Here is a 16,678-nt window from a genome sequence, read left to right on the forward strand (position 1 = left end):
CATAAGTAATTTAACACATGCACTTCTTAAATCTCTTTAGTTTGTTTTTATGGAACTATTTTGTTCAAAATGTTGCAGTGCCAATATTAGGAATAAGATACTAAGTATATTAAGATTCATATTGTAAAGAGAAAGCTTTTAACCATGTAAGCACATGACATAAGTTTCAAAAATTACAACACTTTCAGTGTGTAGTTGGACCAGTCTAAATTGAATTTCCTTAATCTGAGCTGAGCTAATACTTGATCCATCTGACATTTAGTGTGATTAGTAATTACGCAAAGATCAGTCATACCTTCAGACAGCATAAAGATACATTAAACAACATCTATGACTTTGTATGACTAAGTAGCAAAAGAACAATTCCTTCAAAACTGAAGCACTCATAAATGCCAGTATAAAGTAGTCAAAGGGGAATGAGAATACCTTAACTGTTAGGTACAAGAAGTACAACCTAGTGTGCAGCCGTTTGTCTTCACTGACCTGCGGACAAACTTGGAGGTGATCTTGCTGATGATCCCAGTGGGTGCCCCTGCGTTGCTGAGCGAGAGCCCCTGTGTCATGGGACAATGTAGGCGAAGCTGGGGGCCGTTGTAGGTGGCACTGCGCCGGTCTCTGAGCTGAGCACCGTGAAAGGTGCTGCGACTGGTGGTACCACGGGGAAACGGTTTCTTTCTGGGGTGCTAATACTGTGTGCAGATGGAGAGGTGGAGGGACCCGAGGAGAGGAGCTGCAACATAAACATTATAGCAGAAATCACTACATGTGGCAAAAGATTCTGTATCAGCATGCTCGCTAGACATACTGTAATTTAGAAGTAGTTCAGATTCATAATATATCAGCGTCACTATCTTTGCCACAGATAGACTTTTACATCGAAAATACAGCTGTGATGGCCACAGTTATTGGTGATCATCAGGATGCTCACCTGGCTTTCAGCTCTGTGTTGTCGTCGATGGGGGGCAGTGTGCTCTTTGAAGGATGCCCTGACGATGACATGGACTTAGTGTGACGAGGTCGCGTAGAGCTCATTGCAGTCGATGAGGTGCTCCCTGACACCTCGGTTAAACTGGGGACCAAGGATAAAGATATTTAAACAAAACTTAGTCATTTGTACAATTGGAAAATTTGACAGAACAATGACTTGGACAATAATGAAAACAATGAGAACATGGAGAGCTAGAGCTCACCCTGCAGTTAACTGTGAATGTGTTTACCTGCTGTCTTTGCCATTGGGAATAGCTGAATAGCGGTCAGTAGAGGATCGTTCACACACGTATGTGTTCCTGCGAGTCATTGATCCATTGGTCTGTTCATGGAAGAGAAAAAACACGATAAAGCATGTTAGACTGAGTATTAGCGGGGCCTGGTCACCTAAGGAGTGAAAATGGAACAATGATGAGGCACAAAAATGTAAAACAAATATAATGTCCTCAGGTAATGTGTGAGTGTCCGCCACTTCCTCACCCCCACTGCACTTGTAGCTTTCTTTCTCTCCTGCACCCCCAGTGGTGAAGCGGGAACATCTCCTTTAGAAGTGTTGAGCTCCAGCCGCGCGCACACGTCCCACTCCTCCCTGTGATCACTTTCCACACTAAGGGCCTGGCCACGCTTCGTGTACGATACCGCGGGGGGCACAGACGGACCAACTAGGAGAGACACGGATATGATAGCATTCTTATCAAATTTTCCAACGAACATGTCACTATTACAGCTCCAATATCAGGAATCTTCAGACGAAAAAGAACAAGCAAACAAGGACAGTGTCTTTGTTACAATAGCGTCAAGCAAAGCCACTCAAAGCCAGGATTTTCACATCACCCCATCTATTAAAAATAACACTGCACCAACACATTGTTTAAGAATCCGTACAGCTATAGAAGTCAAGGTGAGCAGGTAAAAAGCTGTTTGCCCCTCATGCTTTGAGGCGATGTTCCTCAGGGAGCTGCAGGAAGGCAGCCAGCCAGCAGAAGGCGCCAGACACAATTGCCCCACATGACAGAGGAGGAAGCTGCTACACAACCAGTGCAGTGTAGAGGTTGAGTCACTGATTTGTTCATTTGAATTGACTGATTATGAAAACAAACATTGGGCAAACCAACAAATTAGTCCAGGACTGATGTAGATATTTTCCTTTTATAAAATAAAAAAGTTGAAATATGCTTTATTTATTGTTCCCAAAAAAAAAAAACTTTCAAGCTTTATCAGCTTTATTCAGCTATTTAGAAGTGAAGCTGGTAAACAGGGTGGATACCGGTATCTGATCTGTGGCCAACCGTCAGTGACTGAGAGCAGCTTCCCCCTACACAGCATGCAGCCAGCCGCACTCTCAGAGCTGGGAAGGATGAGGTTACTTTACTTGGCTTTTCTACGACACCACCACCACCACCACCACCATCATCATCCCCACCATGATCACTGTAGCGGCGCTGCTTCTGATTGCCCGAGATGCTGCGTGTGACCTTGGGATGGGCAGAGAATGCTGGAGCTGTTGTTGATGTCACTGGTCGGTCGCTGTCGCTGACCCAGGATGCTGTTGGTCAAAGGTTCGCTCCCCTCAAACTGAAAAATAACAGGATGAGGGATATGGCCACTTGCATTAACTACTGGTGATAATGTTTACATGATGTAGGTCAAACAAACTGACCTCTGGAGCTTTTCTGCCGAGCAGCAGGTAAGTTGCCATGACATCATCGTACTTCTGGCTCTGTAGAGACTCTGTGATCTCATCTTTAGGAAAGCCCATTGTCACCATGAGCTCTGATGGCAGATAGAAGTCAATGTGAATCACAATCAGTATACCTACTGGCCATGACATATAGTCTTGCGCACACGCGCACACACACACACTTGCACACGCACACGCATACGCATACACACCCACACACACCTATTCTGGATGAATCACTGAAGTCTGCCTCTGGCTCGATGTAAGGTTTTAGCTCCTCCTCCTCATGACCCACATTCATCCAGTGGTCTTTCATGATTTGCTGACAAAAAAAAGGGACAATTACAGTTTATGTATGTACAGTGCGATTAGAATCAACGCAATTTCAGATAATAAATCTTGACTCATGTCTTTTAATAATACAACATGACAGTTATGTGCAAGGCAAATGGCCCAACAGACAGATGAGAAACTATGACTTCTTTATGAAATCAGCCCGGCTGAACAACACCGTGATCAATTGTTATTATTAGTGGAGAAATCTCTACTATTGAACTTCAGTCTGGTTTTAAATGCAGGGGTGGTATTGACTCTGGACAGCCTGAGTTTGAACTGAACTGACAAATGTGTATTGTTTTCAAAGGGGAAACAAGCTACAACAATTCTTGATATCGCAAATGCAGTGAAAGTGCAGAGCATAAGGATTCTATTTAATTAATCAAGTTTTATTCAAACAAATTCCAATTAGCTTTATTATTTCTGCTTGCTTTAATCAAATAATTAAGCAAGACCACTCTTTGATCTTAGATGAATGTTTCCAAATTTCCATCTCACAGACCGTAAAGTGAAGTGTTCTGCTGGTTTATAATTAACAACAGCAGCAATTAGGAATAATTAGGATTGTCTGTTTGGGCTGCTGTGCAAAACATTTCTGAATGGAGAGCAAATATCTGTGAAGATGCAACGATGCAAACGCTGGTAATACCTCCAAACTTCCTCGTTTGACAGGGTTAAGCACAAGTATTTCTTTAGCAGGTTTCACAGTCTGTGGACATGTAGAAAGGAATACGGTACTTTCCCCGCAGGACCCTCTCCCTCAGCTCCTACACACCAAGCCCCAGACAGACAGACATAATGTAAGAAATAAGAAATTATTAACAACAACTAGCAACAAAAGAGCATCAGACAGGGGACCAGCAATACAACATTATCAAAGTTAACAGTTTTTACAGCGTTAGCAAACAGTTGCCTAAAGTATACACTCATCCAGCAGATATGCTGCTAATTACATATTTAATAGTTAGTTGCTTTTTTTACTCAAAAGAAAGCCTGCCGGGGCTGAAAACAAAACGCGGTGGGCTGTAAAACTAAAACCTAGAGCTGAAAAGCACTTAAAATGCTCTCTGTTAGTTTACCATCACAAGCTCACATTAACATGGTTGAATGATCAGTTGTTAATATAAAAATATTGATTACCGCAGCTTTAAAAAGGCAACAATACATAGCCCAGTGCAGTTTTTCTTGACCTGCTGGATTTACTGCAGCGTCGAAGAATATTCCAAAACTGCTGCATAATTAAAGCAGGGCGGATGAATTTCTTCAATGTCTTACTCCAAACGATAGACAGAGAGAGGAAATTCCACTCTTAATTTGGTTATTAAAGTAACCCAATTGTTTTTTTGCATGTGAACATCCTAACTCATGAGAGTAGCTCATAACCGACTCATAAGACGCTTGGACATATAAGAAGATAACACTGTAGCACTTCATTTTGCACTTGTCATTTACTTTGGCTTTTGCTGTCTATGCAGATTCAGACTGAAACAGAATTCTTCATATATTTTGAGTAATGAAAGTGTCTCAGAGGAGCATTTATTATTACTTTTACTATTGGGACTTTCAATTGTTTTCCCCCTTTTGGAGGACATATTAAAGGTGTCATGTGTTTCAAATGAACTAGTTGTATAATGTTTCATCTGAATATAATATATATAATAAAATAAGTGTCTATACCTTTTCTGAACAACCATACTTGAAAGTGGGGTAAACCGCCTGCCATCACAGAGATGGGCGGAAACGCTGCATACTTTCTTACAGTCTTCTGTCAAAGGCATTTGTTTTGTTGCCCTTGCATCACTCCCAAATGTGGGACAAAGAGTAGGTTTGTCAGGTTTGACGTTTGAAAACTAAAACCAATCAAATGCAGGGCATCATTTCAATACAGTATGTGGGCCAGTTCCACATAAAGCGGGACACCTGGTCACCCTGTTGTTCACACCCGCAATTATTGTGTGAAATTCAAACACACAGTCACACTTCTGCACACCAGGCCCATGGCTGCGTACATGGTCGTGATTGTGAGATTGTCTGTTGGAAAGGTTTCAGACAATGTTAAGATACAATGACATGAGTTTTTTGTTTTGCAACTAGAAAAAGGGTCTCGGATGTGGGTAATAAATAAATATCACAGTGATACACAAACTGAATATAAGAGCAATGCTACAGTTGTTGTCTGGTAATGTAATGTACTGAACATGGTGATGAAACTATAAAAATAACTTCCCATTTCCAAACACATTGCATCAACGTATCTACTGTCAGACCAAGTACATCCACATAGTCCAAGTTAATTAAAGGTGAAACTTGAATTTGTCCGTCACACAGGCTTCGTTAGAAGTGAATGAAAGACAGAGCAATTATTTCCAAGCTGGAAGTGTAATGTGACCATACCTTTGGAAAATTTGACTGGACAATCACTTAATTTGAGCCCTTTATCAATTTGTGTTTTTCAGAGGTGAAAAGCAGTGACGTGTTAACTGCTTTAATCACGTATGGCTTTGCCAGACCTTCCTGTACCAAGGCGCTTTGGAGGAGGGTCCCCACAATATTCAGGATGGGAGAAAAACATTCTCTGGTTTATTGGCATTTCTTCAAACCAATCACAATGACTTTGGGCTGCGCTAAGCAACGTAAAAAGCAACGGCGCCTTTGCAAAATAGCCCTGTGAAGGAACTTGTTTTGGTGTGTGTACATACAAAAGTTGTTTTAGTTTTGCAACCAAAAACTCAGATTGGACAGATAGTCTAGCTAGCTGTCTGGATTTTCCCTGTAGAGATCTGAGAAAAGGTTGACCATAGTCCACATACATCGAGCGGAGTTTAAAATGCCAACCAAGGCAACGAATATCCGGCATAAATGAGTGAAATCCGTGGATTTCCGGGCAATCCCGAAGCGGAATGTCAAGGATATAGACTATATAGTTAATCAGTTTTTATGTAAATAACTGTGTATGACCTTTGTAAGCATACATTCTACTGTTTACATAAACGTAACCACTTATATACATCCTAGAACCAGAACTAAATGCACACCTTTAGATTCTGTCCGTCAAATGGCAGTGATCCGCTGACCAGTGTGTAGAGGATGACCCCCAGGCTCCAGACATCCACTTCTGGTCCATCGTACTTCTTTCCCTGGAAGAGTTCTGGAGCAGCGTACGGCGGGGAGCCGCAGAAAGTGTCCAGCTTGCTGCCCACAGTGAACTCATTACTGAAGCCAAAGTCGGCTATCTTGATGTTCATATCTGCGTCTAACAACAGGTTCTCTGCCTGAGTTGGGGAGAGATGAGAAAAATTGTTAATGTATTAGCACTGACAGAACATGGTTCATTGTAGAGGCTTATTCCAAGATATACATTCCAGATATGAATACTACTCAAATAAGAAATCCGATACCAGTGAGATTAAGAGTTTAGACCCTCACCTTTAGATCCCTGTGTACTATCCTCCTCTGATGACAATACTGCACTGCCGACACAATCTGAAATCCAAACATAGACACAAGTCGTAGGACACCACAGGTGAATTAAATATTAGGAAAGAAACTCTTTGTATAGGACCTTTCAAAACAGTAGTTGCATAGTCATTTGCACAAAGATAGAACATAAAAGTGAAAGAGATGTAAAAAAAGTATAAAAGACATAAGATGGACACAAAAGAGCGGCATTTAACAATTATTTTCATTAGCTGTTGATTATTTAATAATTGTTAAGTCTATGAAAGGTCGAAAAGGGCCATTGACAATTTCTCAGAGCTCACGCAATATCTTCAATTTACTTGTTTTGTCCGACCAAATGTCCAAAATCCAAACGTAAAACATCTAATTTGAGAAGATAAAACCAGAAAACATTTTGCAGTTTAGCTTGAAAATAACGATTAAGCAATTATCAAAATTATTGTTTATTCGTTTTCATCACAACAACAGATCTACAGCACAAACCCCAAATATGAATAAAAGCATTAATTGTTGTGCAAGGTTACAACTCTATATGGTTTTATCTTAAACTGTGGGGCAATAAACTAACAAGAGCGCTTACATGTTAGCAAGTCTTCACACTAGCTTCATGTTAGCAGTTAGCCCTGTTTCAGCATCCAAATAAATAGTTAATCATGGGCATCATTTAAGAAAAGCAATATAGGTAATCATCATCAAGGAACTCCTTAGTCTAAACTGAAGTCCATTAATTAGTCAGATACACTGTCAATATAGCAGGAGAATTTAGATGATTATGTCCTCAATGTGCAAAAGCTCTAGCAGCTAACATTTACCTTGCATAATGCTAATGGCAATACCATTAAATTTAGCAAACTTCTGCCAGCATCCTCAAGATCGTTAAAGGCTAATAAAAGTGAACTTGGTTTACATGAAGACGTGGGGGAATGACATATGTTTCTGCTTCTAAAACATGAAATGTTTGAGGCTATTGTAATCTTTATCTGCAGTTTCTATGACAGTTGACAGTTATAATTTCACCACCATTTGCTTGGAAAGCATTGATCAAATAGAAACACACACAGTGCTGCCAACCTGTCTGCTCCCAGCCACATGCACAACACTTTTACCTTTTGAGTGTTGATTTATCTGTACTGGGACACACACAAATACATGCAAGCTGTCCACACTGTGTCACACACAGTTCCTCTGACCATCAATGAGGGATTTAAATATGAGCGCCAGGGATTTGAAAGAACTGGTACATTTAAGCATGAAATAGGCTACATAAACTGCTGTAGATGCATTTTTGCTCTTGTAGCACCACTAGGTGTCAGAGCAGCATGTATAAGAAGTTCTCAAACCCCCCCTCTTCTCTCAGGCCAAGCTATCTACACTTCATCTTTCCTCTGCAGTCAGTGACGAAGCTTGATCTTGGTGCATGCAGTCTTCCCTCAGAAAACAGTAAATGGTATGACGACATAAGTGCGAGCAATGCGATACTGATGACTCACTTGTCTGAACTTGGCCCTGGCCTCCTTCTCCTTCATTCTGCCATGAGCCACTAGATAGTCAAATACTTCTCCTGAAGTAAAGAAAGGAAATTTATAATTATCAATCAATATATTCTCATTTTATATTACCATTATCACAACTAGGTGATCATAATCAAGTAGCCACTCAGGTTGTAAAGTTCTTTTTAGAAAAAAGCATTCAAATGGCATGGTTTGCACTTAAATAGTTGAGAAATCTTGAGAGACTATATGAATATTACATTAGATGCAGCTTCAAATTACATTACCTCATGATATACAGTACTGAGTGTTTTTGTCTGTATGAGAGCTTATAAATTACTCTACAACCGATATTGTGGAAATAACAAGCAGGAATACACTCACAAAATCAACCAGATGTCACACATTTAGTGGTAGGAATTAACGCTTCACTCACCCCCACTGGCGTACTCCATCACCAAATAAAGTGTCTTCTCTCCGTCTCAATCACCTCAAACAATTTCACTGTGGCAGAAATTGGGAAAAGGAAAGAGGAGTGGAGATAAAAGAAATGAGATATTTATAAAAAAAAAGTTTTTACCAATTGAGGTTCAATATTGGTGTTAGCTGAGTTTACCGTCTGTTAAGAGTTTCCTACTTGCATTAAAATGGATGTCGGAGTCTGAATAAAATCTTCCAATATGTCACATGTTCTAAATATAAAGAAGTTACACATTTTCATGAAGCTGATGCTACTGTTAAGATCTTCAAACTATTGGGTCATACCTCAGTTTTTGGTATTTTACTTTGTTGAGGAGGAAAGTTTTATTGTTAATGCTCTTATTTTGAAAACAAAAATCTAAGAAGAACAGGAAAACAGAGGTTTCCACTCAAAAATACATAAATAAATCAAATTCATCTACTGCACAAAAAAGCAGCAGCAAGGAAATAATTGCATCACCTGTTGTGTTTTGTTTTTAATTAATAATATAATAATTTCTTTGATGAAAGTCATACTGGTTTAGCTTTGTGTTGGGTGTTGGTTTAATTTCCAAAACCAAATGATCCAAATGAAATGGGAATAGTATTGCTAAGATTTCATCAAGTTGCTGCAGGCCCCTGGTTGAACTTACCTATATTTGGATGATTCAGTAACTTCATTATTCGGACTTCCCTGAAGAGCTGTTGAGACATAGAGGGACATTTGTCAGAAAACATAACAAATTACATTACATGCAGTGAACCTGAGTGTTAGCTCTGTCTCTGCTGGGAAAGCACTATTAGAAAATGTTATCAAGCACTCATTAGGGATCTGAGCAAAGGGAACTGAGCCACATTTAAGCCACACTGGATCCCGCTCTGCAGGAACATGACAGGTAGCCTACTGAGGCTCATGGGGCTACTGTACTGTGTAAAGCAATAGGACTGATGCAGTGACAACATTGCACTAAACCCTGCCCTACACAGATAAGGAGCAGAATTACAACTCCACTGACACTGCAGTCCAGCCATCAGGCCAGTTGGCCTTCCAAACACCCAGTCAGCAGCCAGTCACTGCAGAGCAGCAGTACACAGGCTTACAGACAGTTAGGCATTGGCTGCCTAATAGTAATCATCTTAGTATGAACATGCAAAGAGGAGTAGCAAAGTCATATTAATTATTGTGTCCTGTTTCTATCCAGCCTTTATGAGAAAAAAAGAAAAGAAAAAGAAAATCACACATTGCCCAGTCTATTTTCTCCAAGCACCATGTATACAGCGGAGGGTGGAGTCAGAAAGGACAGAATTCCGTTAAATCCTTTAAAGTGGTGTTTACTCACTCTTGGCGTGGCTGTTTATATCAGACAAGCTCCTGTAGCCACTTAGAGGTGCTGTTGAATCATTTACATTCTGTTGATTCGAAGGCATGCTAAGGCTTTGAGTGTTATTTCAACACTCACTTGACTGGGATTCAGCATATATTGCTACCTGAGACAGAACACAGATTTTGCCATTTGCTGACCACTTTGACAAAGCAAAAGACTCTGAGCGATGCTGCTTCCATCTCCTGTCCTCTTTTAGAAAGAGAAACTTAGGGCTCCTGCAAACTGCCTGCTTGATGTGAGCGTGGCGTGGCATTTTCTATGTCTTTGCACACCAGAACGTTTCTGACACGGTGCTGCTGTGTCTGTACACATGTATGTTTCCCATATGAAATGAAATAGCATGTTCTTCAACTTTATTTTGTAAATATTTTTGTATTTTTGTACACACATTTTGATATATACTGTATATTTTTATATTTCAATCCCTTTCCTGAGATATTAAAGTCCATGTTGATGTTTATCAGAATCCAATTAAAATGCAATTTAAAAAAGGAGTTTAACAGAAAATCTCATTTATTAATGCATTTGTGTCAAAATGAAATAAACATCTTTTCGTATCCTATTTTGCCTGGAAATAAAAATGGACATGCCACGCAGCTGACACGCTTTCGCCACACAGAGATTTGTGCAGGAGCCCTAACTCTACAAGTCATTATCAAACATGTCAAATTAATGTGTGTGTGTGTGTGTGTGTGTGTGTGTGTGTGTGTGGTGTGTGTGTGTGTGTGTGTGTGTGTGTGGGTGTGTTGTGTGTGTGTGTGTGTGTGTGTACAGCGTTTTAATGGCCTTTAGGTCTTACATAAGTGCTGGGATAGTCCATGTTTCTGGGCATCAAACACAACCATTATATCAGTTTGAGCAGGCCCGACTCCTTGGACCTCTAAGCTACAGTCTGGTTCAACAACATACAGGTACTCTCTCTCACTTTATTATTTGCCCTGTTCTCTGTCTCTACTTGCTCTCCTGCCTCTATTTTTCTGACACCTCTTATCTCATTGGCACACACACAGGCGTACAGCGAGCTGCTGCAGAGGGCTAAAGAATAAGGTTTCTTTATTTTTCCCGTTGTCAAAATATCCCAGAAAAAGACAAGAATAAGAAAACCAAATACTATATTTTTGTAATTAAGAAGTATTGTCCGACATAACACATCAGTGAGCCACGTCTGCCTTCATTCCAATGAACGTGGACAGTTCAGTTTTGTTTTGAATCAATCCCACATACGGTACTGTCCTACTACTGATAGTTTCACTATAGCACCAAATGTGTATTAATCAGCAGCTATGAACTGTTACAAAGATTGCACAATTTACTCTTGTTTAAGTAATGTTAGCTACAATCTACAGTACCCAGCTGGTTTAGTTTTTTTTCTTCTTTTTTTAACATGTTTTAAAGTGTTAAATCTTCATTAGAAACTAATGTGCCACATATAGGGTAGGTAAGTTATAAAGTGTATGAGGTGAATTAACACATTGTTAGTTTTGGTCTTTGCATGGGATTTGAGGACATTTAGAAATATATTAAATAAATAAATACAACTGTACTATGAATGCAAATAACTTCTGTTATGTGTAAACCGGTTCAAGGGTAAAATCTGGTTTAGGGTTTTAAACAGAATAATATCATAGTTAACAATAATGTAGTCATAGTTTGAAGAAACCGAGAGCAGTTGTGCACAACTACTGATTTGACTGTTTTGCAGTTCTTACATGTGATTTGTCTGCTGCAACGCTGCAATTTCCATTTGGGATTATTAAAGTAATCTGTCTATTTTTAAATCTGACATTTTAAAGGAATGTGCGTGCATTCTGATTTTCTAGATTGAATTTGTTATGGCACCATGTTGTTGACAACAGAAATCTTCCATTCCTGAGTGGCTCAGAATAGCAAGTCTCTCCTGTGTGGCAAACCTAGCTCCATATTCATCAGCTGCTATGTGTGCCTGAGAGGTTCCCTCATGGTAACAAAGTCATTAGAGTGGAAACACACTGACACAATAACCAGAAGATGGCTTGCAGTACGCAAGAATAAACATATAAGTCCCAGCTTGAGATATGCATCCTTCCACTCACGTGGTTTAACATGTGACACACCTGTCAAGACAGGATTCTTTATTATTCTGAATGAGTGATGTACAAAAGAATCAGTGTTTTATCCCCATCTCTTCCCCTCTCTGCCTCTTCCCCTCTCCCCTCTCTCGCTTGCGTCATTGCCCTAAAGCACATGGGAAGCACGCGTGCATCCGCTTGGAAACAAAAATTAGAACAAATCTGAGAATGGCTGTGGAAACGACAGCAACTACCGGTCAATAAACGTTCAATAGGGGTGTAGGCACCATGGAGGCTGTCAGAAGATAATACATTAGTATTACATTATTAGTATTACATATACATTTAGTCTGGTATTAATATTAATATATCTACAGTCACACAGGGGAGTCACAGCGTGGCAGAAAGCCGTTTTTATGGTAGTATTGGAGAAGGTGGCTGTGTACTGAATATTTGGGCCAACTTCCTTTGAAGCAAAAAAATACCTCCTTTCAAACTAAAATGAATGAAAATGGTTGATTCAGATAATGAATTGAGATAGTAATTGAAGAAAATGATCACAAACATTGCTGAAAAAAACAAAATGTCTATTGCAATGTCCCCCCCCCCCCATTTCCAATGTGGTTGAACCTCAGTAGTCTGCGCCAGTGACCTACTTCCAGCCACCCAGGGGCACCCAGACTCCCAAACTAGCAAACTAGCCTTAATTACAGCCGAGTCCCCATGCAGAAGGAGCAGAACAGCAGATATCAGACTGGCAGCACTTACAGGAACTGGCTGGACTATTTCAGTCACAGCAGCACAGCTGCTCATTCAACATGGAGATTATTGATAGGATGAGTAGCCTGGAAGCCCTCATCCCTCTTATGTGTGCATACATGTTTTCATATGCAAAAATAGTACTTCAAAACCGCATATCAGTAAATAACCACTGCTTGCTGTTTCTCGAAGGGAGAGAGAAAGACAAACAGACAGAGGGATCGAAAGTGTCAGTGACATTCAGACAAGCTGTCCTGTCCTGCCCTTGACTCCTGAGGTGCTGAAAATAACCCCCATCTCTATCTCTCTCTCTGCCACCTCATATTTATTATCCACAACACTAAGGCATAACTTATCTTTTACAAATGTAACTCTTAATCAAAGCCTCGACAGCACTGTAAAAATACATCCATGAACATGTATACGCAAGCAGCCTCGACATTTGCTTTATTTCATGATTCACCTCGGACAACAGTGCCGTCTGTCCAATCACATTCTACTCATCTGAACAAGACCAAAGCTCCTGTAGCCTAGGGGCTCGGCAGCATTTCATTGGCTAATGCAGAGTGGCAGGCGCAAGACAGACTTAAACAATAGCCATTAAAAGAGCTTGACCCCATGGTGGGCTTTTTGCAAATGACAAATACAGTAGTGTACAAACAGAGTCAGAGTATATTGTCCTAAACGCTTTCTGGTTGTCTTTAAATTCGACACTCAGATATAAGATTTTTAAGACTGAAGGTTAGAACAGTGGACCTGAGCCACGTGGTGAAAAGAGATTTTCATTTCCGGAGAAGCTGCCAGTGTTTCTGTCGCTTCATTTACTCTTTGCGGCCTGTTTTGCACAACGGTTCTACCTTTTCCAAATACAAATGTGTCGTGCGTTTTAACAGCACAGGTTTTAATTTTGTCTGAAGCGGCACATCTATCATGTCTGACTGGTCAATTATATAACCTATAATATGTTGTTGATGTCATTGTTGAAGCAATGAAAACCCTTATTTACAGATTAAAATGAGATAGAAAGCAATGGGATGGTGGGATGAGAGCAGTGTTTGCTCAGTGAAAGATGGGATTAACGGAGAGGTCTATTTTAGGGCTAAAATGCCTAAAAACCCTGACAACGTCAACAACCCTGACCACAGATGACATGTGATGGATTTCCTGTGGCGGATCTAAGGATGCGCTTTGGAAGCTCATCTAACCTCATTTCCTGTTACACTGAAACCACCACAAAGTCACACCAGGGCACAGAGCGCCAATGGGACATAAAAGAACAGACCGGAGCTTCATTTTAGCCTCATGACTCATGCTGGGCTCTGCTAACTTCTTTGTGAAATAAAAAAAAAATCAGAGGGAAGCACCAGACTGACAAAGATAAACTCAAGAAAATAAGTGAAAAAAACAGAGATTTTAATATTGTTTTATTGATCTCTTTGTCTCCACGAGGTGAACCCAACTCTAAATCCTACACAGAGATTAGTTAGAGGATGTTTGTATATGTATATGAGTGCATTAATGGCTGTACACAGGTACAGGAATGCATCAAAGTGTTTGTGGCTATATAGGATCTGCCAGAGCGCTGGCTGTGCCTACAGTTCCAGATGGGGCACCCACAACGTGGCACGTCTGAGACCATTAAAAGAGAGAGATCAGTGGAATTCTGATGGGCTAACATGAAAGAGTAGCTGTTAACCGTAAGTGGAAGAGTGATACAGCCAGATCAAACACCTGAAACCTCACTTGCTCACATTGTCAAACAAACAGGATCACAAATAAAAACAGTACTATAACAGTGTATGGTGAATTGTATACATGGTTCAATTCTTCTCAAGGTCTTACCCTTAGTACTAGGAAGGCCCTCCACTTTCACTTTTTTTTGCCACACAATGGACTTTTTGGGGAGCACCCTATCCTGACCCTCAGTACAAAATGTCTAATCAACTCCAAAGCAGAGCAAGAGAAAGAGACCAGGTCATCTTAGACAACCGATTTTCAGATGCACCTTATAAAAAGCCTAAGTCACTGAATCAATAATTATGACCGTCTATTGTTTATATCCGCCCATAGAAAAAGCCTGCTCAATACACAGAATGGAATTTTTAACCGTGAAAATGTACACTGTGGTATTTTCAATTTATTGTCCAAGAACCTGTGTTACTATGACTACTTTGTCAAGGGGGTAAAAAGACTTTGTAATGTCCCCCCTTATGTTTTACATCCATTTATTATTAAACTTTCTTGCTACTTTCCCAGGGTGAAGGTCACAATTGGAACAGAGTAAACAAAACAGCCCATGACACCCTGGGGAAACAGTAAAATTCAGTCTAGACTTCTAGACATGAACAAAACCAGCAGCCAAAGGAAAAACACTGAGCTAGAGATGTTGACGTCACTGAACAACAAATGTGTACAATACAGTACAGTTTAGATGGGTTTTTTTATTTTAAATACTTTTTTTATTCTCACCATCCAACATTAAAATCATTGCGATTAACTGCAATTATCTGGCCAACCCGCAGCACTACAACCCCAAACACCAGGAATGAGAACCACTTCATTCCTCCTAGATATTATTTGGCCATTATTATTAATCCAATGTCACAAAAGAGTAACAAAGCAGAAATTGTATTAAAAGGTGGATGGACCCTTTAATGCATCCATAGTAGAGCTTTCACAAGGATAGCATATAGGACACTCTAAGTCAATGAGATCATTGATTCCATCCAGGAGACGACTGCTGCATTATAAGATGAGCTTCTGCATTGCAGATGGCACTAATGTATACCATTACAGCAATCTATAGTGCAGAGAAGAGAACATTAAAATATACAACTATATATAAGCTCCATACAGAGATAACATGTCTACACTCAGATACAAATACACAAACCAGATGTAATACATGAATGCACATAAAGTAAGTACACGCAGACACTAACATCAACGTTCATACATGCTATTATATAGCATAATAATAGCTCATCCACCATGAAAAGCCATAAGATCTCGACATATTGACCAGCTCAGGTCTACTGCAGTAGACATCTGAAAGGCTCACTGAATAATTGATCAGAGAGATCCTGATTGGTCTGCAGTCTCACATAATACGTCTGCCCTGCCCATCACTAGAGAGCAGACAACCCGACCTATTGGGTGCGTAACCACTCATGACCTAGACAAGACCCAAATTGGTGAAGTTGGTTTATGTATCCTAATGCCACACACATACATGCCTCTAACTGTGCATTACCCCACTGTGTGTGCAGATTAAAAAAAACACAATAGGCTGTTAGACAAAAGAGCTTGCACAATGAAATGTATCTCAGTCAGATTAGTTGAGTACTGAACTCTGGAACTTGAAATTCTCACAGCGTCTTCTTTGCACTGATTGGCTGAAGAATTGCAGTCAGATCCCATTAAGATACAAGACAATTACAGATTTGCTCTTGGAGAACAATGTCGGAAGCAGAATCATGCTAGAAAAGCCCCCAATAGTCTTGTTTTACAGAATTATAAGAAATATGAATTGCATGAACCATATTTTCATTTGTCTCACTTTAACAATGCCCTTTAACAATTACACCCTGTTTGATTAGCCCAGACTTCATTTCCTCCAGTAATACTCATTGAGTTCACTCCACTCAGACTAATTTGGGATGGCAGACATTTTGGGAGGCTAATCGTATAGTACATGGAGAAGGACTTTCGGTCGGCACCAAGGTGCTTCTGGAAAACCGTTCGCCACCTCAGGAAGGGGAAGCGAGGAATCATCCAAGCTGTATACAGTAAGGGTGGGACCTTGTTGACCTCAACTGAGGAGGTAATAGGGCGGTGGAAGGAGCACTTTGAGGAACTCCTAAATCCAGCTGACACGCCCTCTTTGGTGGAGGCAGAGCTGGAGGATGATGGGGGATTGTCGTCAATTTCCCTGGTGGAAGTCGCTGAGGTAGTCAAACAACTCCACAGCGGCAAAGCCCCAGGGATTGATGAGATCCGTCCAGAAATGCTGAAAGCTCTGGGTGTGGAGGGGCTGTCTTGGTTGACACGCCTCTTCAACATTGCGTGGAAGTC

At 40.4% G+C, this 16,678-nt stretch overlaps 1 pseudogene; it reads right to left on the minus strand.

The window, feature by feature from the left end:
• Positions 1-419: 419 nt before the first annotated feature.
• The window catches only part of LOC116674821 (serine/threonine-protein kinase MARK1-like), a 30,286-nt pseudogene continuing 14,027 nt past the window's right edge, over positions 420-16,678 (minus strand).

The sequence above is a fragment of the Etheostoma spectabile genome, unplaced genomic scaffold (genome assembly GCF_008692095.1).
Source record: "Etheostoma spectabile isolate EspeVRDwgs_2016 unplaced genomic scaffold, UIUC_Espe_1.0 scaffold00001077, whole genome shotgun sequence".
Taxonomy (NCBI): domain Eukaryota; kingdom Metazoa; phylum Chordata; class Actinopteri; order Perciformes; family Percidae; genus Etheostoma; species Etheostoma spectabile.